A 22,121-nucleotide genomic window follows, 5' to 3' on the forward strand; every position below is an offset into this window, starting at 1 on the left:
TAGAGCGGAGAATGGGAAGCGGCGATCTGACAAGAGCTGAGATGATAGAGCTGGATAACGAAGGACGCGGTCACCTGACACATCTTCATGGCCTGACCTGATGGTAGAGCGGAGAATGGGAAGTGGCGACCTGACATGAGCTGAGATGATAGAGCTGGATAAAGAAGGACGCGGTCACCTGACACGTCTTGACCACAAAATTTCAAATGCTATTAGATTATTAATGATAATCTTAAAACTATAATTTACCTTATTAGTATGTTTATTTTTATTTAGCCTTGTTGTGCAAGCTCTGTGGAGCTTGTGCAGAGGCAGCAGCTTTTGCCAGAGGGGAACTGGAATCCCCTGGTTGGGCCTGGGTTCTCCTGAGGTTTTTTTTCTCGATTAGAGTTTTGGGTTCCTCGCCACCGTTTGCATACTGTTTTGCACTATTTTCCTGGCCGGGGGGCTGCTTTAGAATTTTAAAGTTTTACTTACTTAATATTGCATATTGGAATTTATAGTCCGTTTAATATTTGACCTGTGTTTCTCTCTCCTTTATCTTAAATGTGTGCTTTCACTGTGCGTGCGTGCGTGCGTGCGTGCGTGCGTGCGTGCCTGCGTGCGTGTGCGTGTGCGTGTGCGTGTGTCCGTGTGTTAGTACGTGTGCATATTGTGTGTGTGGGGTGTTTTGAATGTGAGTATGTCGGTCTTCTGAGTTTTCAACTTTTTCTTGTTTTTACAGGTATAGCTTTAATTGTTTTGCTTATAGTCAATATGTCTCATGTACAGCTGCTTTGTAACAATGAAAATTGTAAAAAGCACTATATAAATAAAGTTGAGTTGAGTTGTTCTGCTGCCAATAATGCCAATTTGAACTTTAACGTTAGTCAGAGTACACGGGCAGCGAGGGAACAGGGCGGCGGGCGATCCGAGAATGGGGTGGGCTATGGTTGGTAAGTACAATCAGTCACAGATGAGAGTCATTTGTCTCAGTCTGAGAGGCACTCATTCAATTATTCCCTAACTGTTTACTCTGGTGGGAACAGAGACATGCAGGCAGGAGTATTGATTCATTTATTTTTACACCACACCATTAAACAGCAATACGAGAGCAAAATAAGATTGAATTAAGGCTACTCACTTCCACCGTTGCAGCAGACAAATTTAAGGTAGCGCTTACAGCCGCTGGCCTCCGGCTCGCCCCCGGATCGCCCACTCCTTTTCCACTTCTGCGCGTGTCCACGCCGGCCGCGAGAAATAGCAGCAAATCGTTTCTCACAAATTGCTGACTCATGTAAATAGATAAGGCCCAATTACACAGCGGGAGAACCTGGGAATCTGCAGCTAATTGAACTGCTATTTCAAACTAATTTGCTATTTTAAAGATTTTTTGTCCATCTTAAAAACTCCTGCGAACGTCAGCGCCGTGCTGAGGAGAGAGAAAGCGGCTTACGGACAAGTAGCTTTTACAGGCCAAATTAAGTTCTCGATCATGTTGGCAACAGCTCAGGCTCCCAGCAATGTTTGCTTTCTGTTTGTGCCTTTGCATTACTTACAAAACTTTTCCATGACATTGACTCAACAGCTAAGAGGTCCCCCATCATATGTGATGTGTGTCCAGTGAGCCATGCGGCCCGACGTCGGGATAATTATTCAGTCCGGTGACAGAACGGGGCTACAAACCCAATTTGCCGGAAAATGGAAAATCTAGATGGAGGATCGAGATGGACATTCAAATGGAGGGTAATAAAGCAGATGGGTTATGATGGGATTTGGAGTTTACAGCAGCAGCCAAAACAACAGATCTGGGATGCAAGTGTAACAGTAACAGATCCACAGGGGTTTAGTTGTAGTTTTCTCTCACCATCTAAGCTATTAAACCAAACCAGTTCTGTTACGTATGATATCTAACCGAGAACATTGACCAATCAGAGGTGTTTTAAATCTCAGCATATCAAACATTCTTATGCTGTATCACTACACATGCGAGACAAAATATAACATTTTCAGTAATTGTCTCATTTAGAGAGTCGTTTCATAGCAGAAGCAGGCATTTGCTTCTTTACACTCTTCTTGTGCCTGTGGAAAATGTCTTTACACAAGAGAGCACAATGTGTAAAACGCTCTTTAAGGTCGAGAGTAGACTCATTTGGTAAAGAAAAAACATTTTCTACCTTTGTAGAAATAATGTAAGACCGGTGAAATGGTCCATCCAGCGCTAGAATTGAATCAAGTCTCATGGGGGGTCTCCACCATGAAATTACGATTTTTGGTCCCACCCAAAAAAAATATGTAAAACTATAAAGTCTATTTTTACCTCTTATAGGGGGTCCGTATAGCCTTATGGAACCCCAAGCCCCCCACACCCCCCCAATCCGAGCACTGGATCCATCTTCTTTACAGTCACTAGTTCATCAGTCAAACTGATTACTTCCATACAGTGTAAAGTAAAAGGCAAATTCATGCTTCCTGCTTAATAAATCCAACTAGACAATTTAGCTCAGCTTGCAAGCCGACATTACTTTCCTTCTTTAAATTACGGTAATCTGTGGAATGTGACAAAACCTTAACATAATACTAACATCCACAGCATAAAGGAAACGGCCGTTTCACAGATGCTACGTAATAAATCGGACCACCGCTGTGTGAGACAGCCAGCACACACAGACCCGACGACATTACTGCCAGTTAAAGAAGAATGTAATCTGTGGAATGTGACAAAACTTTAATATAAAACTCATTTCTGCCCGCAGTCCGAGTATTGGAATACAGAGAAAAAGATTTCGGAGGAAGTTTGCAGACATTAAAAGCCAGCTTTGGTGAACGGAGTTATATTTCACATCACAGCAGATGCACGGCAGACACTCGCCCGCTGAGAGGCATTTCCACCCGATGCAGTTCACACCCTGTTACAGCCTCATTTATGGGTTTCCTTCTTAGGTCAAACCTTCTGGCAAGCTGGTCTGTGCTGAGGGACGGCCTGTCCACACCTACCAGCCACTATATAAACAGACTGTCTTCTGGGGAGAGGAACCACAGTAACTTGCTTTCTAATGTGAAAGGAGTAAATAATGTTTTTTTCCAGGTGGCTACGAGGTCATGGTGCTTAAAACATGTGGGAAAAAAGTCACCCACAGATTTGTTGTTCATGACTGTGAAAAGAATAGTCGTCTCAACGTCACTGGTTTTAAAGGTGCTGTGTGAAATATTTACGAGTAGACAGAAATGCTATTTAATATACATAACTATGTATTCAGAGGTGTATGAAGACCTTTAATAATGAGGCGTTATGTTTTTATCATCTTAGAATGAGCTGTTTCTATCTACATACACAGCGGGTCCCCTTACACGTAATTCGCCATGTTGTTTCTACAGTAGCTCTAAAAGGACAAACTGCTCTACAGAGTGCGTTTCGTAAATATGTTATCTCCTTCGGCAAAGAAGCCAAAAAACGTGACGACATCCTGTGTCACCCACCATAGTGCTTTGAAAGGGAGGGGTGGAGTGAGCTGTTGCTAGCAATTCGCAACCTCACCACTAGATGCCACTAAAATTTCCGCATTGCTCCTTTAAATGTTCTTTTAGAATTGTTTATTAAACCAGTTTATTAAAAGGGGATTTTGAATTTAGGAGGCGGTCCATATTTGTCATTTGACTCAAATGAATGTAGCCCGGCAAAAATGAGTAGCAGTGTTGCATAACCACAAGCCAAATGTTCTACATTGTAGAATAAATCAAAAACCTGACATAATACACTTTGAATGGAGCTAAAAAAAATTAAACTAATAAGGGATGAAGTTTATTATTTTCGTTTTAATTATTTTGCAGCTAAATATCAATTCTTATTTTGTAACTATATAATGGAGTATAACTAAAATAGCAATTGTATATGTTTTTGTATGCATACTACTGTAGGTGCAGCGACACCAATTACTTTGTGATTTGATGGACTTGACTATGCCGCTATTTTCATTCTTTTCCTATTTTTGGCTTCGAGCAGGTGAAGAGACATTAATTCACGAACAGGCAGTTTATCCATTTCTACAGTGCAGACAGATAACAGCGGGGGGAGATGGTGAGGTGGGTGAAGTACAGCACAGAATGCTGCTCAATAAAAGTTATGCACTGTATCACAATTCATTTTCAGTACGAGTGTTCCTGTAGCTCGACAAGTATAGCATGATGCTTGCAACGTCAAGCTCATGGGTTTGATTCCCAAGGAGTGTCTATACCGATAAAATGTTTAACATGAATGCTCTGTACAGAAATTCACCCTAGACAGTATGTGAATATGCCCTCAATATGAAACACATATGGGGATAAGTTCAGGATTTCACCAAAAAGATGCGTGTTGACCAGTAACACCTTACATGATACAAATAAATTAACGGGGCCGGTCAAAGTGCTTGGTCGCACAAGCTAAACAATTGGTTTAATGTAAATGAGATTCTGAAAGAAGAAAATGGATGTCTATTGAACGGGTAATATGCTGCAGTTGCACACATCAGAGCCCTCTGTGGCGCTAATACATGAAACCAGCATTAGACGTGATGTTAAACTAATGGTGTTTGTTTCTTTTTCCATTTTTATTCCTCAAATTAGAGTATTGAACTAGTTTTTGCAATCGTTGCCTCTGATAAACGACTGATATGCGTACAAAGGTACACTGCAGCATTTATTATAGAGCCATTATTTACTTTTGGTTCAGGCCGGCTGATATTAGGTACACTGAGAATCTAATCTCGTTGTCTAGGACAGGGGTTTTCAAACTGGGGTCTGGAGACTCCCAGGGGGCCTCCAGAAGGTTGCAAGGGGTCCCCCAGAAATTTTCTAGGAAAAAAGATTAAGCCAAAAACGATAAAAGTCCACAGTGTTTATCTGCTTTTTTTGCTATGGATAGTTTCCAGAATTGTTTATATTTGAATCTTTCTAGTGAGTTTTTCTCACCATAGTTTCTTTTTTTGGACTCGAAGTGAAATTGTTGCCAACTATTTAGGTTAAGAAACAAGTTGTTGTCTTTATAATATCCTATTAACTATTTATCTAACAAATTTTAAACGTTTCTTTACACAGAAAAAATATATAGATTGATATATATTTTAGAAAAGGGGGTCCCTCACAAAAGGTTAATCATATTTGGGGGTCCTTGGCATCATGAAGTTTGAAAACTCCTGGTCTAGGAGACACAATTGAGATATTAAGGAGATCTCATTTGTGATTTTCATTGCTATGGGAAGCAGTCCTTCCAATAGGGACCATTCATTGAAATGTCACTTCTACTACCATAAAATAGTGCAAATTCAGCTTCCTTGAAGTGCTGCCATCACATCTGCCAAAACTACCTTTATTCCTTCATCTACAGCTCAAAAATTTAATATAGAGGAGAAAAAAATGAACAGACATTTTCATAAAATGTTTAGTAATTTCCTGACCGCTCTGCACTAGTCTGTCCTCTCTCAGTCCCAAGGGCACAAGAGCACACTGAACTGCAGATTTCAATCATACTGTGTGTGTGTGTGCAGGCGGTGAATGAGATTGGTAAAGAGATAGAGGAGAAAGAGAATAGAGTGCTTGAGGTAAAGCGCTGTGCTGGCAAAACAGACATGAAGAAATGAGGGAATTGGTTAGATATGATATGAATATAACTGCCAGAGCTGACAGGTGGGTGATGTATGTTTGGTGTAACCACAGTAATTGGTAATGATATTTACAGTAATTTAAAGAATTGTTTTGTGTATTTATCCGTGTCGTGATTATTTAGGGCAGATTTATGGACAGCCGCAGTGATGACCTTGGTTTGACCAATTTAAGAAATCAGAAAAGGGGTTTTCAGAGTCTAGTGTTGAATCATGGTGTTTGGTTCATCATGCTGTTTTGCTCCTGAAAAATGAAGCAGATAAAAGTATTTTCTGTTGCTATCTTTCGATGGAAAAATAAAAATATCTTCCACAACTAGGGTAGCAGGGTGTACCGGCGCTATGGTAGCATTACAATGCCAAAGCTTCTACATACTGTCCATTTTTTTAAAACAGTAGCATATGCACTGTTATACTGTTATAGCATATTCACCCCCTGTATGCTATATAGTGCAATATATCAGGTGTCCTCCATTTTGTAGCCTAGGGTTGTCCAAATTCTGAATGAACAACTCATTCCCTACATTCGTTCACTACTACCCAACTTACAACAAACTAGAGGTCTGCAATCCCGCGGCTCTCCTGCGGGACCCGATGCGGATTTTTGGGATAAAAAAACAGTAGCGGTCGGAAACTCTGGTACTATGGACGGGAGCAAGTCATTGGACGGGTGCCCACTCCCGACATCTTTCTAACTGACCACATGTAGAGCCTGATCTGAGGACTGTGTTATGCATGTGCTGGGCGCAAGGACCAGTTCTTACTCAGTTTTAAGTTTAATTTGCACGCTTCAGCCCCAGACAGAGTGGGCAGGTCGCCGAGTGCACCTTAGAGAAGAGAGAGAGAGAGCGTTCGTGTTTTTTAGAGGGGTCATCAGGACATTTCTTGCATGGATGATAAATAGTTCGGTTAAAAAAAGGGATTTCATTTTGCACGAGCGCTAGCTATATACAGGTGCTGGTCATATAATTAGAATATCATCAAAAAGTTGATTTATTTCACTAATTCCATTCAAAAAGTGAAACTTGTATATTATATTCATTCATTACACACAGACTGATATATTTCAAATGTTTATTTCTTTTAATTTGATGATTATAACTGACAACTAATGAAAATCCCAAATTCAGTATCTCAGAAAATTAGAATATTACTTAAGACCAATACAAAGAAAGGATTTTTAGAAATCTTGGCCAACTGAAAAGTATGAACATGAAAAGTATGAGCATGTACAGCACTCAATACTTAGTTGGGGCTCCTTTTGCCTGAATTACTGCAGCAATGCGGCGTGGCATGGAGTCGATCAGTCTGTGGCACTGCTCAGGTGTTATGAGAGCCCAGGTTGCTCTGATAGTGGCCTTCAGCTCTTCTGCATTGTTGGGTCTGGCATATCGCATCTTCCTCTTCACAATACCCCATAGATTTTCTATGGGGTTAAGGTCAGGCGAGTTTGCTGGCCAATTAAGAACAGGGATACCATGGTCCTTAAACCAGGTACTGGTAGCTTTGGCACTGTGTGCAGGTGCCAAGTCCTGTTGGAAAATGAAATCTGCATCTCCATAAAGTTGGTCAGCAGCAGGAAGCGTCAGAAGCGTCTCGCCTGGGCTAAAGACAAAAAGGACTGGACTGCTGCTGAGTGGTCCAAAGTTATGTTCTCTGATGAAAGTAAATTTTGCATTTCCTTTGGAAATCAGGGTCCCAGAGTCTGGAGGAAGAGAGGAGAGGCACAGAATCCACGTTGCTTGAGGTCCAGTGTAAAGTTTCCACAGTCAGTGATGGTTTGGGGTGCCATGTCATCTGCTGGTGTTGGTCCACTGTGTTTTCTGAGGTCCAAGGTCAACGCAGCCGTATACCAGGAAGTTTTAGAGCACTTCATGCTTCCTGCTGCTGACCAACTTTATGGAGATGCAGATTTCATTTTCCAACAGGACTTGGCACCTGCACACAGTGCCAAAGCTACCAGTACCTGGTTTAAGGACCATGGTATCCCTGTTCTTAATTGGCCAGCAAACTCGCCTGACCTTAACCCCATAGAAAATCTATGGGGTATTGTGAAGAGGAAGATGCGATATGCCAGACCCAACAATGCAGAAGAGCTGAAGGCCACTATCAGAGCAACCTGGCCTCTCATAACACCTGAGCAGTGCCACAGACTGATCGACTCCATGCCACGCCGCATTGCTGCAGTAATTCAGGCAAAAGGAGCCCCAACTAAGTATTGAGTGCTGTACATGCTCATACTTTTCATGTTCATACTTTTCAGTTGGCCAAGATTTCTAAAAATCCTTTCTTTGTATTGGTCTTAAGTAATATTCTAATTTTCTGAGATACTGAATTTGGGATTTTCATTAGTTGTCAGTTATAATCATCAAATTAAAAGAAATAAACATTTTAAATATATCAGTCTGTGTGTAATGAATGAATATAATATACAAGTTTCACTTTTTGAATGGAATTAGTGAAATAACTCAACTTTTTGATGATATTCTAATTATATGACCAGCACCTGTATATAGCTATATAAGCCAACGGGTTTCGTTTATTCATATCTTGCTTATAGTTTGAGTGAAAGACGTTGTATTTAATGTATTTAATTAATTTTTCTCTGTGACATTTTGTCTACTGATTGACATTAAAATGTAAGAACAATGTTGTATATTGACAAGACAATAAAAAATAACTGATACTTTTTTGTATAGCGTATTTTATATTTGTTATGGAGAAATTTAAATGTGAGATCTGGAAACGTGATCTAAATTTAGCGGGATCCGATTACTGCGTATACTGTGTATATTACAGTATAATACAGTTTACAGTATAAACCTATTTGCTGTTTTTTGTTGGTTCAACCTAAAAATGATTGCCTAAAGTTAAGTGATTCAACATTAAAATATTAGTTAACTCAATGAATTTCAACTTTGTGCCACAGCTGGTATAGTATCGTAAGACATGTATATGTGCTTTCATGACAACCTAATCTGCTACAGAAAACAAAGAAACAGCTCCTACAAAACGAAAAATTGTGTCACACATTTACTCACCCTCGTGTCAATCTAAACCTGTACCATTATCTTTTTCTCACTCGAACACAAAAGGAGACGTTCGACAGAATGTCGACTTGCCATGCAAATGGAGACCCGAGACTGTCAAGATGTCCCACGCAGCACTGTCAAGAATCAAGAAACGACAGGCACAGGATGTCCCTTATTCTACACAGGCTGAGTGGGACTATACAGACAAACAGAGGCCTAGATGTAAAGACACCTTCTTTGCCAAACATCTGCATGAAATCCCACATGGAAGTTATGTCAAGATTAAAGATCATTGTGGAATGCTTAAAAACTGCACCATCAACACTCAACAGCAGAGACGACACAAAGAGTAAAAAAACATCATCCACAAGCCCCATAAATCCAGCAGGCGGTGAAACTTGCATGACTTAAACACACAGTCTACATTATGCATTTAACACATCTTCAGCAGACGTGTGAGGGGAAAGTCAGTACAGCTTTGATGTGATCAAACCTATTGTATCCCCAGACGAACTGAAGGCTGAATCTTGAGAAAGATTTTTCTGTTTATATAAAATACTTGAAATGCAATATCAACTACTGGGAAAAAGAGAAAAACAGCCACTACACTGCAAAATAATGATGTACTTGATGAGCATTTTTTGTCTTGTTTTCCATTCAAATGACTACATCCTATTCTATTGCGTATTTCTGTTTGTCTGCCGGTATGATTTGATTTCTTTAGAGATTTGATCTTTATTTTTATATGGAAATTGTTTGTAAGGCTATGTCTGAATGTCTCTGGATATTGGAAAACTGACAAATACAAAAAATAGAAAACATTCTTAAAACAAGATCAATTTACTCGAGAAATAAAGTGATGTGAGAAGACTTGTTTTCAGAGAATACATCTTGGATTAAGCTCATTTTTCTTACTCCATTAACAAACAGTTTTGGTCTCCATATGTTGATTTTTAGCTAAAAACGAAAAGGGAAAAACATTGAAAAAACGGAACTTTATTAATTTTTTTGTTTTGCAGAAGGTGGAGAGTACCCAACGGTTAGACACCGTAGGTGGTAGGTGTGGTAGGTGTGTCTTTGCCTATGTGAAAGCTCTTGACCAATTAGCATACGTGTAATCACTTGGATCAATGTTTGTCCATGTGTATGGGCTTGTGCCTTTGAGAGCGTGCTCCTGCATACATATTTGTTCTCCGCACCCCCTCTGCTCAATATGTGAGGGGTGTCAGCTTGCCTTACCAATGACATCCATGTTTAATTTCCATGCAATAACAGAAAATGCAACTCTCCGGGAGGCCGGCGGAGCAATGTGCTTTTCATCAAGGCCGCTATAACGTTATAATGCCGCCGTACATGCAAACACCACGTGTCACGTTAAACTTGCTGATAGGAACTCAAACAGTAAACAGCCTTAGCAAACAAGGACGTGAGGGCGTCACGATCACAGAGACGTGTGAGAGGTGACCTTTCCACCACCTAGAAGAGCACCAAACAAAAGCCTAGAGCGATTATTCTGTGCAACAGACATAAAACCATTAGGGCATGAAAATGTCTCCGAGCTTTCCGTGCATCATGTCCAGCTTCTCCTGGTGTAGCAGGAAGTGTGCTGAAAGGGGTCACTGCTGATCCCAGGTCTGTAATGAGGCAAAAAACATCACCTACGCAGTGTAGCTAATGATGGGCTCACACTGATCCGGCTTCCGCTACTAATCGTGTTTCAGGCAGCCGAGCGCAGAGCCTGATCCTCGCTCCCCTACTAACAACAACAACAAATACAGGCGAGCGGGAAAAAAGCACCCCCACAAACTTTTTCTGAAACTCTGAGCAAAGATGAAAGTGCTCGGCTTCCTGATGCAAATCCTAAAATGATGAATATTTATGCACATTTAGATATAACGGAGCATGTAGCGAAACCCGCGCGCCTCCCTCAACCTCGCGAGCTGAGGGCCAAAACATCAGGCAGCAGCTCTATGCAGATTTCAAAAAATACAGTTCAGACTGCCGTCAGAGAGCCATGGGAGTCCTGCATTTGTTTAAACCTGTGTCAATAGTGCTCCTTATGAACCGCTCTAAAAGGAGAAATACAAATAAAATACAGAAAACTACTTGTTTGGTTTGGCACATAGATGCATTTCTCAACAAACAATGGCTGCCAGACAAAATTACAGCCGGTTCTTTTCGTCCAGAGATAGATAATCCTGCTACTAATTTCAAAATACAGGAGTTGGTGACATAATAATGGAGCCGTTTAACACAGTCTGTTTAATAAGGGCAAAGCTGACTCAGACCTCCTGTTTCAATTTGGACATAGAGAGTGAGTAATGGTGCAATGGGTAGGATACATGCTGTGATCTATAAAAAAAAATCGTAAAGGGATACAGTGAGCCAGGACCATGTGAACTGAACCTTTTAGTTCTGCTGCAGTCTTAATCATTAAGTATTATTTAAACGTTTGCTTGTTCCAGAGCCAGGCTGACTCATTTCTTTTGTTTTCGTAAAAGCACTAAACCTGACCAAATGTTAAACAATCATGCCGTTATCTTCATTTCACTTTTCTCACTTGCGTCTTAATATAACATACAGTAACCAACATAACGAAAATCAATTTCTAGCCACTTTTTCCTAGTTCACCTTATGGCCTAACACTAGATAGTCAAGTAGATGTACTTCCTAGACTGTGACACTTTGCACTGCATGATTTAGGTCACGGTGATATAGTATATCCATAATAATCAACTCTAAAGTCAGAGGGTGACAGGTGGATTAAAACTTGTCAGCTCTAAGAATAAGACATTTCTATAGAAACACTTATATCAATCAGCCATGCTAATCATATTAGCTAAAAAAATAAGCCTCACCCAAGCAGACAACAATCCCAACGATTTAAATGGTGTGGTCACTCAAAAAAATGATGTGGTGGATTTAATGAATTTTTTTATGTCAACATGTTCCACATTACTGGATTACGTTGAATTTAAGCAACATTATCTATTTCAGTAAACTTAAGTTAGTTAAGTAAACTGGACAAGCAGCAAAAAAAATTTGTTTTCAGTGTCTGATTTAAGGTAGCATCTTGTTATCACTTTCTATCTTTCTATCTCTATATTTTAGTTGAACAGCAGCAGAGTTTAGTGGTCGACCCATATGTTTTTTAACGGCCGATGCCGATAGTGATATTAAGAAAGCACTGAGGCCAATAAAACACAAATGCAAATAAATAAATAAGCAAATGAGAAACATACAGAAAATCGATGAGCAATGATCGTAATACATGCATAGTTTGTAGCATGTAGCTTAGCAACAAAACAGACATGAACACATAAAAAGGTCCATATGTGACATTACGTTAATCGCCGGCATCTTAACGTGGATTAATATGAATAAAATACATTTAAATTCAAACGTATTATTAATCCTCACCAGCGTTTCCGCTAGGATTTTGTGAAACTATATTGCTAAATTACATGCTGATTAACATATTCATGATGTCATCGCATAGTTTTTGAGTTACAAATTCAGACGTGTTTTGCTTTTACTTTCTAAACATTCTGTATTTTAATACAGCTTATTTGCCCAATAAATCCATTCTCAGGTTCATATTTTCTGTTTCGCGAGACCTGGAGCTCAGGTGGCAGTACTGACGATATTTTCCCACTGAGTGAAAGCTAAGGTTTAACCTAAAAGATGCTAGGTTTGTCTGTATGTGCCTCTACTGAACAAAAGTCGCTAAACTAGTGAATGAGTTGCAACTGATGCTGCCTTCAAGTGCTCTCGGAAATTGATCATTTCCACTTCAACCCGGAAATAATTTATTAGCAGATGCTTGTAATGTTTTAATGCCACTAAATCATTAGTAACATTAATGTCCAGTTACACAATAATCCAGACATCACTTCTGGGTTGAAGTGGGAATTATCAAATTTCCAAGAGCATGTGAAGGCAGCATTAGCAACATTGGCTGCACAAATTGGCAATGAATGGGAAACAGTGCGTCACCGAGAAGCTGCAGCCATGGCGAGGAGGATTTTGGTGTAGCGGCACGTCCTCAGCAAAATGAATATAGCGTAAACGCAATTTACCATACAGTATTTGTATCTCATCCACATCACACCTATGTAAAACACTGGCTTTACATCTGAGTGGCCTTTTTATGAACAAAATGCTAGAACAGAAAGAAAATATAGATCAATGCCAACACTTTAAAAAATTCCCAATATCGGCCACAGAATTGTATCAGTGTATCACTACAAGATTTAATCTAAAAGTGGACCGAGGCCCAACTTTTCAGGGTTTTTCAGGGGTCCACTTGTTTGGTGTGCACCAGGGTTGGGTTCACACTTATTCAAATAAACCACAGAACAACCGAACCAGTGTTTCAATTGTTTTAATCGAACCAAACCCACAAATGTTAAACGGGTGATATGACACAGCTAAAACGAATATAATCATTTGTTTTAGATGTGATGCAATGTGTATACACGATTTAAGGTTCAAAAACACTGTATTTTCCACATACCGTGCATGTTTGTATCTCCTCTTTGCCCCGCCTCTCTGAAACACGCTGATTTTTTACAAAGCTCATGGCTCTGAAAAGCGAGGTGTGCTATGATTGGCCAGTTAACCAGTGCGTAGTGTTTGGTCGAATACTGCAAACGTGTAATGGAAATGTAACGCCTCTTACCATATTTGGAACATCAGGTTCCAAAGCAATTGGACTGACAGGTACGCCCACCTAACTTGCATATTTGGGCGGTCTTAGTCAAATCATACCACGAACTGACATGGATTTGTGGGGGTGTGGTTACACGAGGCATTTCAGGCAGGTCTGGGTGAGCATTCGCTTTTAGATAGAATGCATTTTTTGTTCCCACACTTTCATTTTTGCAATGTTACGTGTCTAATACATGTATGGGCAACTTAAAAAACGCGCCATATGACCCCTTTAACACACCCTAAAAGTTACAATCTGAATGTTATTAAAATAAATTCTAAGACTTCATATTTTAGCACAACCTTTACACAGTCACCCAAGGGTTGAGTGCCAAGGTTTTACTGTGTGTATTGAGCTGAAACATAATCCTTGTTTTAGTCTCGTCCGTTGATACGACAGGGAATCAGAATAGGAAAGTATGATTAGTGGAATGTAGAAATTAGATTTCCATAAATACCTCAAATCTAATTTCCATCTGAGGGCCCTGTTTGGAGAGGTGTTTGGACATCTGCCAATGTTTGCTAGAGCACTATGTGCTTATACTGTAATGATTTATAGTAGGCAGCCTTATGTAACTAGACTACAGAATGCGAGACCACACAAAGTTGAGAACTACGTAAACATGTTACCCAAGTTTCACAAAATCAAATTTGTTTACCTTCCCAAACCAGCACGCCGACCTCCTGGCTCTGCGGAAATGTTCTCTTCATTAAAATGAAACGAAAATGTCCCTGTCTGTACGAACAACAAAGTACTTCATGAACAGTTCAGTTCCCTGCAGGAGACAAGTGCTGGGTAGCTCTCCATCTCAACACGTGCACAGATCCTAAGCAGAACCACCAACCGTCTCCTTCAAACGGCGCCGGACACACACTGTTCGCCAGCGAGCATTAGCTCAGCTGAGACTATAGTATACAAAGTGTGCTGCGTGTCTTGTTTGGCTGCACAGCAAGCATCTACAGTACGTCTGCTCATGACACGTTTATCACTTCTGCAACCTTCATAAAGCTGCAGCAAAAAAAGACCTCTCTGGTGATAATAAAAACATGTTATGAAAAGTTGCTAAATTGTTCCTGGACTGTGTAATCTAAAAGATTGATACCACCCTCTGCTCTTATTTTGGCTGCGGCTGCTCTCGTCTCGTTGCTTTGGATTTGGCAGAGAGGGATATGCTTACTGCAGCAATGAGAGCAACGGCCAGCGATTACTCAAGATGCACAAGCTGTGTGTGGACACTTGACACACGCATTCCAATCTGCATAGTCACATGGACATGCAGACAGACGTGCCATTCTGCAGAAACTTTTTAAGAGGAATCGAGCCATTTTATTATAGCACGACGATGGGGAGAGTATGGGGTCAGCCATATATTTTAAAATTATGAGCCAAATAACAGGAGAGGCAGAGGTCACATGATCTACACTGGGCCAATTAAAGAGCTTTGAACAGATGGCAAGATCAAGTCTGTGAGGGATGAGAGAGAATCTCTCTCCTGAGATGGACCGTAGCCCGCGGTCATAAAGGCCCAGACTGGCTAAGGTCCTTAAATGACGTCTGATACTTGATTTCTTCACTGGAGAGTTTTGTTTGATTGGCCAACGCTGTAAAATAAATCAGTCTGCCTGAAGGCATAAGACGAAAAAAGATTTAAAACAGAGACATACATTAAAAAAAATTGGAATATTTTTTTTATGACAGCTACGCACCTTTTCACCCAACTTTTTCATTACCATAATGCATCCAATTTACTTTCAGCTTGTTTGTAATTCTCATTATTCTTTATAGTGATTCTCATTACTAGTTATGAGTCATTTACAAAAGATTACTACAATACAATTTATGCTGATTAAAACCGCATTATCTGAAAGTAGGACAACAAATGCCATAAGACTTTAATAAAGACTAATAATAGATCAATTTTTTCGCACTACAGTAGAGATTGTGGTAATGAGGGTGTGGGGTAAATGCCCTAAATATAATATTACAATGCAAAAAAAATATTTTTAAAGTTTTATAAAAGCTTCAGAGAAAGCTACGGTCACAGAAAAAAATATTTAATTCGATTTTCTTCAGCATTTCTAGATGTATTGCGGTCATTCCAGTGCAGTGAATTTCAACAAAATCAAACCTCAGGAGTAACAAAGTCATCCAACAGCAATGTGAAAGACTGACAGCATGACAAGACACATAAAAACGGTGAAAAAAATATAACATTTGAACTTTTCCTAAATGCATGAACAAATACTACTCTTGTATTGCTTAAAATTGAATCTGAACTTGTTTTCTTGCAGTATTTGAGGTCTGAACAAATACAGAGCATATTTTCTGTTTTTTTTGACCTGTTTCTCCAGTTTCATTGTCTGCAAATAGAAATAATATTTTTATTTGAAATTTGAGAGAACTATTGTTAGTAGTTCACAGAATGAAACAAAAAGGATCATTTTACCCACATACCTATGAATAGTAAATTCAAAAGAACAAAATAATTTTCATTTTATCCACCGGCTGTATATTTTTATGCTTTTGGGCTGCAATATGTTCTTTTCAAGTATCCGTTCATCCAAACCATCGCCTGATGTCATCAGCTCCAATGTATTAATTATGGACTGGTTGCCACCAAAGGAGGCTCTTGTGACTTCAGCATGAGATGAAATATCTTCTCGTGCAGCCTAAATGTCAGTGGTGCACTGCAGTGGGCCACGGTGTACCGACGGGAGGCACAGTGAGTACGAAAAACAGGAAAAACAAGTGAGAGAAGATAAGCAAAGGTGATAAATGATGTAACTCCAGGGTTGCTCACAGACAAAGAGCACTAATTTACAGTACAGCTATACTGAGATTACAAATTCACAACTAAATGCATTCAGTCACCACCATTTATACTCGTAAAAGACACTTTCTTAGTAAAGCCACTTATAATGAAACACACTTGCTCTATTCTAGTCATCCAATTATGAGTGCATTAGTTTGCGAGTGTGCGCGTTATAAATCTACTTTTGATGCTTCCTGGAACTCCTTGTGCTACAAGGATCTACTCCAATAAACCCTCCTTAGCAAAACAACGGAAACATGTTAACAAACAGCAGAATTAGCACTGGGCTGGAGACATATGTTTGATGCTGGAAATGGAGAGCCAGCTGCTGCCGTAAGGGCTGATGGGTAACTGCAGACAAGCCAAAACCAGCGTGTGCGATCGAGGATGAGATTGACATGATCCGAAACCAAGATGAGCAGATGAGAAATAACAAGTCATTCTAGCCCCTTCTGTCTCTGGTCATGTTATCAGACTGCCAAGCGGATGAGTCTATGCTTGGCCTGTGTCAAGAGCCTCTCCACCAGGTGCTGACGTTTCGCCTGAAAATGTACTCTGCAACACAAATGTATTTTCTTGAGAAAGAAAGAAAAAAGGGTGTGAAGTTTAAATAATTTTATTGAATTGGGTTATTTGGATGTTAGTTTAAAAAAAACTCATTGGCATTTTACTTCTTTTTGCATTGAAATATTGAATCAACATCTGCTGGTCACCATTACGCTTCATTGTTTTGCTTAAATGAGCAATGTGGTGATTTTAGCGGCATCTAGTGGTGAGGTTGCGAATTGCAACCAACGGCTCGCTCTACCCCTCCCTTTTGAACACTGGGCGTTTAATTGACAATCTAAAACGATATCATGACATTATTAGGCTTTTATTTTTAAAACGACTATCAATATCTCTATTTTTCTATTTTAATGTGGGAATTGGGGGGCTTTAAATATCATTGAGGACAGTAGGGGGGCTTGAAGTCACCGAATCACTGCCCTAGCAGCAACAGTGAATTACATGGTTAGTAATTTTAATGTAGCATTTTATTTCTATAAAAGTGGGCTTGACTGTAATTTAGCTGCTTATGAGCAGTTTGTACCTCGAGAAGCCACAGTTTCAAATTAGCTTCTCAAACACAGTTTCAAGGTGACAAACCAACAAGAGAACTATAACAATGAAAACCCTCTTTGTAAACTTCATCTACTCGTATCAGATTCATTCCACGTTCAAAACAAATAGGCACGTCATAAGCATATACCCAACAGCAAGGTTAGGTCTTTTGGCAAAGCCACACTGACTGCTTCAAAACTATCATTAGCATATCCACCGCTGTGCATGAGAGCAGATGGACAGACCATTTGAGCTTTATAAATAGTGCAGTAGGTCAATGCGGCTCAATCTATTATAGTTATGAAAGACACGGTAAAAACTAACGAGACTGCGGGTTTGGAAAGAGCTCAGCCGCAAAACTCACAGTCTGATGTTTTTATAAAGCTCATCTCAAAGGCCCACCTCTTGAGATCATAAAAGCAGAAATTATATTAATTTTCTGTCAGTCTGAGTACTTGACACACAGAGATTGATTTTTGGTGCATTCACAGCAATTGAGCGAGCGACCACAGACTATAAAAGAGTGAGACGTGTTCATATTAATAGGTTTTCGCTGGATTTTTCGGTTGAAGTTGAAGAAGCAGCGACTAGGAATAGAGCAGACACATTTTCATTGATTTAAATTGTGGTAGTATTGTTGACAACGTGAGGCACACAAAACACAAACAAATGAAAAGGGAACCATGTATTACTTGCTGGACCCCAGGCTGAGGGAGAGAAACTGAAGCCTTGTAGGGGTGATCAAACACAAACATATAAAAAGAATGTAAAACAGAAGCCTCTGCGTGAACCTTCTGCCAGACACACACAAACAAACAATCACACAAGGGTGTCCAACAAAGAAAATCGTCTTTAAATAAATAAACCTAGGAAATAAGAATGCCGTCCTGTTTTAAGCAAGTCACATAGAGAGGTTAACAAGAAGCAGATTTAGTATTTTTATTTTGCGTATGATATTTGCATAACACATTGTAGTAGTTACTTGGTATGTTATGTTACATGAAAAATATTATACACTGCGTTCCAAATTATTATGCAAATGATATCTTTCTCTGGTTTTCCTAATTTGTCGATGCAAATGACAGTCAGTATAATTTTCAAGTAATCAACAGTTAGGGTACATTTGGAATTTTATTGAACAAACCTCCCACTGACAACAGTATTTATTTAAAAAATGAAAAACTCAAAATGCACTGTTCCAAATTATTATGCACAACAGAGTTTGAAAACATTTCATAGGTTGTAAAAAACTGAAAATGGTCATTTGTTGAATTTGCAGCATTAGGAGGTCATATTTACTGAAATCAAAAGCTATTTCAATCAAAAACATCCTAACAGGGCAAGTTACATGTTAACATAGGACCCCTTCTTTGATATCACCTTCACAATTCTTGCATCCATTGAACTTGTGAGTTTTTGGATAGTTTCTGATTGAATTTCTTTGCAGGATGTCAGAATAGCCTCCCAGAGCTGCTGTTTTGATGCTAACTGCCTCCCACCATCATAGATCTTTCGCTTGAGGATGCTCCAAAGGTTCTCAATAGGGTTGAGGTCAGGGGAGGATGGTGGCCACACCATGAGTTTCTCTCCTTTTATGCCCATAGCAGCCAATGACACAGAGGTATTCTTTGCAGCATGAGATGGTGCATTGTCATGCATGAAGATGATTTTGCTACGGAAGGCATGGTTCTTCTTTTTGTACCATGGAAGAAAGTGCTCAGTCAGAAACTCTACATACCTTGCAGAGTTCATTTTCACACCTTCAGGGACCCTAAAGGGGCCCACCAGCTGTCTCCCCATGATTCCAGCCCAAAACATGACTCCGCCACCTCCTTGCTGACGTCGCAGCGTTGTTGGGACATGGTGGCCATCCACCAACCATCCACTACTCCATCCATCTGGACCATCCAGGGTTGCACGGCACTCATCAGTAAACAAGACTGTTTGAAAATTAGTCTTCATGTATGTGTGGGCCCACTGCAACCGTTTCTGCTTGTGAGCATTGGTTAGGGGTGGCCGAATAGTAGGTTTATGCACAACTGCAAGCATCTGGAGGATCCTACACCTTGAGGTTTTCGGGACTCCCGAGGCACCAGCAGCTTCAAATACCTGTTTGCTGCTTTGCAATGGCATTTTTGCAGCTGCTCTCTTAATCCGATGAATTTGTCTGGAAGAAACCTTCCTCATTCTGCCTTTATCTGCACGAACCCTTCTGTGCTCTGAATCAGCCACAAATCTCTTCACAGTACGATGATCTCGCTTAAGTTTTCGTGAAATATCTAATGTTTTCATACCTTGTCCAAGACATTGCACTATTTGACGCTTTTCGGCAGCAGACAGATCCTTTTTCTTTCCCATATTGCTTGAAACCTGTGGCCTGCTTAATAATGTGGAACGTCCTTCTTAAGTAGTTTTCCTTTAATTGGGCTCACCTGGCAAACTACTTATCACAGGTGTCTGAGATTGATTTCAGTGATCCAAAGAGCACTGAGACACAATACCATCCATAAGTTTAATTGAACAATATAAAATTAAATGTTTACGACACTTAAATCCAATTTGCATAATAATTTGGAACGCAGTGTATTATTAAGTCCACTATGGCGTTGATGTATTTTAAGTAGTTTCAAACAGTACGCTATTAAGGGTTCTGATATATAGTGAATATAGAAAAGGAATTACAATGAATGGGGAGGAATACAACGCTCAATACAGCTGCTCGAAAATGTTGATTTTAGCACAATTTAAGCTCGGCAAACCAAGTTATGGGACAGTTTAGGGCTGTGTGACTAATCGCAATTCCCATTCAAATCGCGATTACATCGATGTGGCTATCGCGATTGTAAAATCGCAAAGGCTGCGATTGTGTTTTATGCGCAGCTTAAGTTCAGTTCGTGAAGCACGGCTCTGTGATCAGCGGGAAACGCTGCTCCGTCTGAAAGCACTGCACGTTTGAGACGCTTATAAACAGCATTTAAAAAAGCAACACCCGTCAAACATCATCATTATAAATATACTTTATTATCTCGTAGGACTCGTGAGGAAGCTTGAAAAACAGGGAAAGAAAGACTGCATTTCCTGGTTATACGTGGTGGTGTTGTTCTTCTGTGGCACATTAGTCTCGAGTGGGAACTTTCGCCGCTTTCTTAGGCCAAGGCCCACCCAAGAGGGCCAATGACTGACAGGTAAAGCAACCAATCACGTTTCGTTTTGTGCAGCATCATGTTTAGAGGCGTAGAAATATCCTCGACTGGTGTACATTCACAAACGTGTCAAAAGTTAACAGCAACAACAATGACTATACGTTTATGCCGTGATCTACGCATACTTTTAAGAATTAAGCGTTTAATCGATCGTGATGAATTCTTATTTCAATAGTTGTAAACACGACAGTTTACTGTATAATATCAGCTTAATATCCACCCTATAGTTGCTGTCCTCTCTACGTCAATCTCTTTCAACCACCATCCTTCTATTGGAAGACATTTTGTTGCCATGTAGCAAAACTAATAATTATGGGTGCTATGGGTGATGCTCAGTGACAAATAGTAGTTCAGTGATGAGTTCATAGCATGATTTATCATGAATACAGCTTGACCAATCAGCATTGGGGAACAGAACGGTCCATTTTCGAAGCACTCCGAAATGCCACGTGAACAATAAATTTATCCTCCTTCCCCGCTTAACATAAACTGCACACTGCAGTCTATCTACTACAGAGACACAATCTGGGGCATTACAAACACACCCACGAACACAGTGACTAATCTAACAAGAGGAGTCATACGCTGTTGTGCTTATTAACACATCTCAACCGAGGCAGGGACGAAATGTCATACTGGGAGCATTTTCTCTATTATCAGCAACAACAACAAACAGTAAAGCACTACATAGAGCAGGAGTAGCTTACATTTTACAGACTATCAATGGGGACATGTTTTGCTTCCCCTTTAATTCACCGGCCCCTGTGGATGTGGAGTGGCCCTGTGACCCATCGGGCCAGAGTACCGCTCAGAGGTGCCATCCATCACTGGGCCAGGACTGTAGCCTGGGGATAGATTTCCACTCCCTCAGCTGACTCATCAATCAGCGCTGGCTCCCCTCTGCATACTGAAGCAGACTGGAGAAGCCCAGCAAGGCCAGGCAATGTCACACTCTTCCAAACCTGCCAGGTGCCCCTGAAAAAAAGACTATGAAATCAAGATAGAAGCATGCGGCTAGTGGGACCTGTGTGTACTGGTTTTTTTTTCATTTTTATCATTTAATACATTTATTACATGTATGCTGTTGGAACAGATGCTGTTGGAAAAGGACCAGGTTAAAATTGTGACAATGCACCGCTTAAAGGGACAGTTCACCCAAAAATAAAAATACTGCCATCATTTACTCACCCTCCAGTTTTTACAAATCTGCATACATTTCTTTGTTCTGATGAACACAGAGAAAGATATTTGGAAGAATGTTCTTGGCTACCATTGACTACCATAGGAGGAAAAATGACAATGGTAGTCAAAAGTACCCCAGAACTGTTTTCTGCTTTCCTACATTCTTCAAAATATCTTCTTTTGTGTTCAACAGAACAAAGACATTTATAAAGCTGTTTTTCCTACTTAAAATCTATTTTGGACTATGCAGTCAAAGTAGTACTATCATTCACGTTTGAAGATGAATGAGCAGCACACAGAATATTATTATTACTACCCGGAAATCAATGCATTAACGAAACTAACTTTTTTTATTAAACTGTAATACTTAAGGTAATAATAATAATAATAATTTAAAATTCTTGCTCCATTACTTTGTCAAAATAATGCATTTTGCATGTTAAGGAGTTTTTCAAGTGTTGC

The 22,121-nt window shown here is 39.9% G+C and overlaps 1 long non-coding RNA gene across 2 annotated transcripts in view; it reads right to left on the reverse strand.

Annotated features, from left to right (window-relative positions):
* Nucleotides 1–22,121, reverse strand: part of LOC130562076 (uncharacterized) — a 167,673-nt gene that overhangs the window by 121,632 nt on the left and 23,920 nt on the right. The window contains exon 1 of one of the 2 annotated variants that reach the window (XR_008963895.1): nucleotides 14,020–14,217. The exons of the other annotated variant lie outside the window; for it this stretch is intronic. This is a non-coding gene — a long non-coding RNA (uncharacterized LOC130562076). Of the gene's footprint in view, nucleotides 1–14,019; nucleotides 14,218–22,121 lie in introns of those variants that run through there. 2 annotated transcript variants of the gene reach the window in all.

This window comes from Triplophysa rosa, linkage group LG11 (genome assembly GCF_024868665.1).
Source record: "Triplophysa rosa linkage group LG11, Trosa_1v2, whole genome shotgun sequence".
In the NCBI taxonomy this organism is placed as follows: Eukaryota; Metazoa; Chordata; class Actinopteri; order Cypriniformes; family Nemacheilidae; genus Triplophysa; species Triplophysa rosa.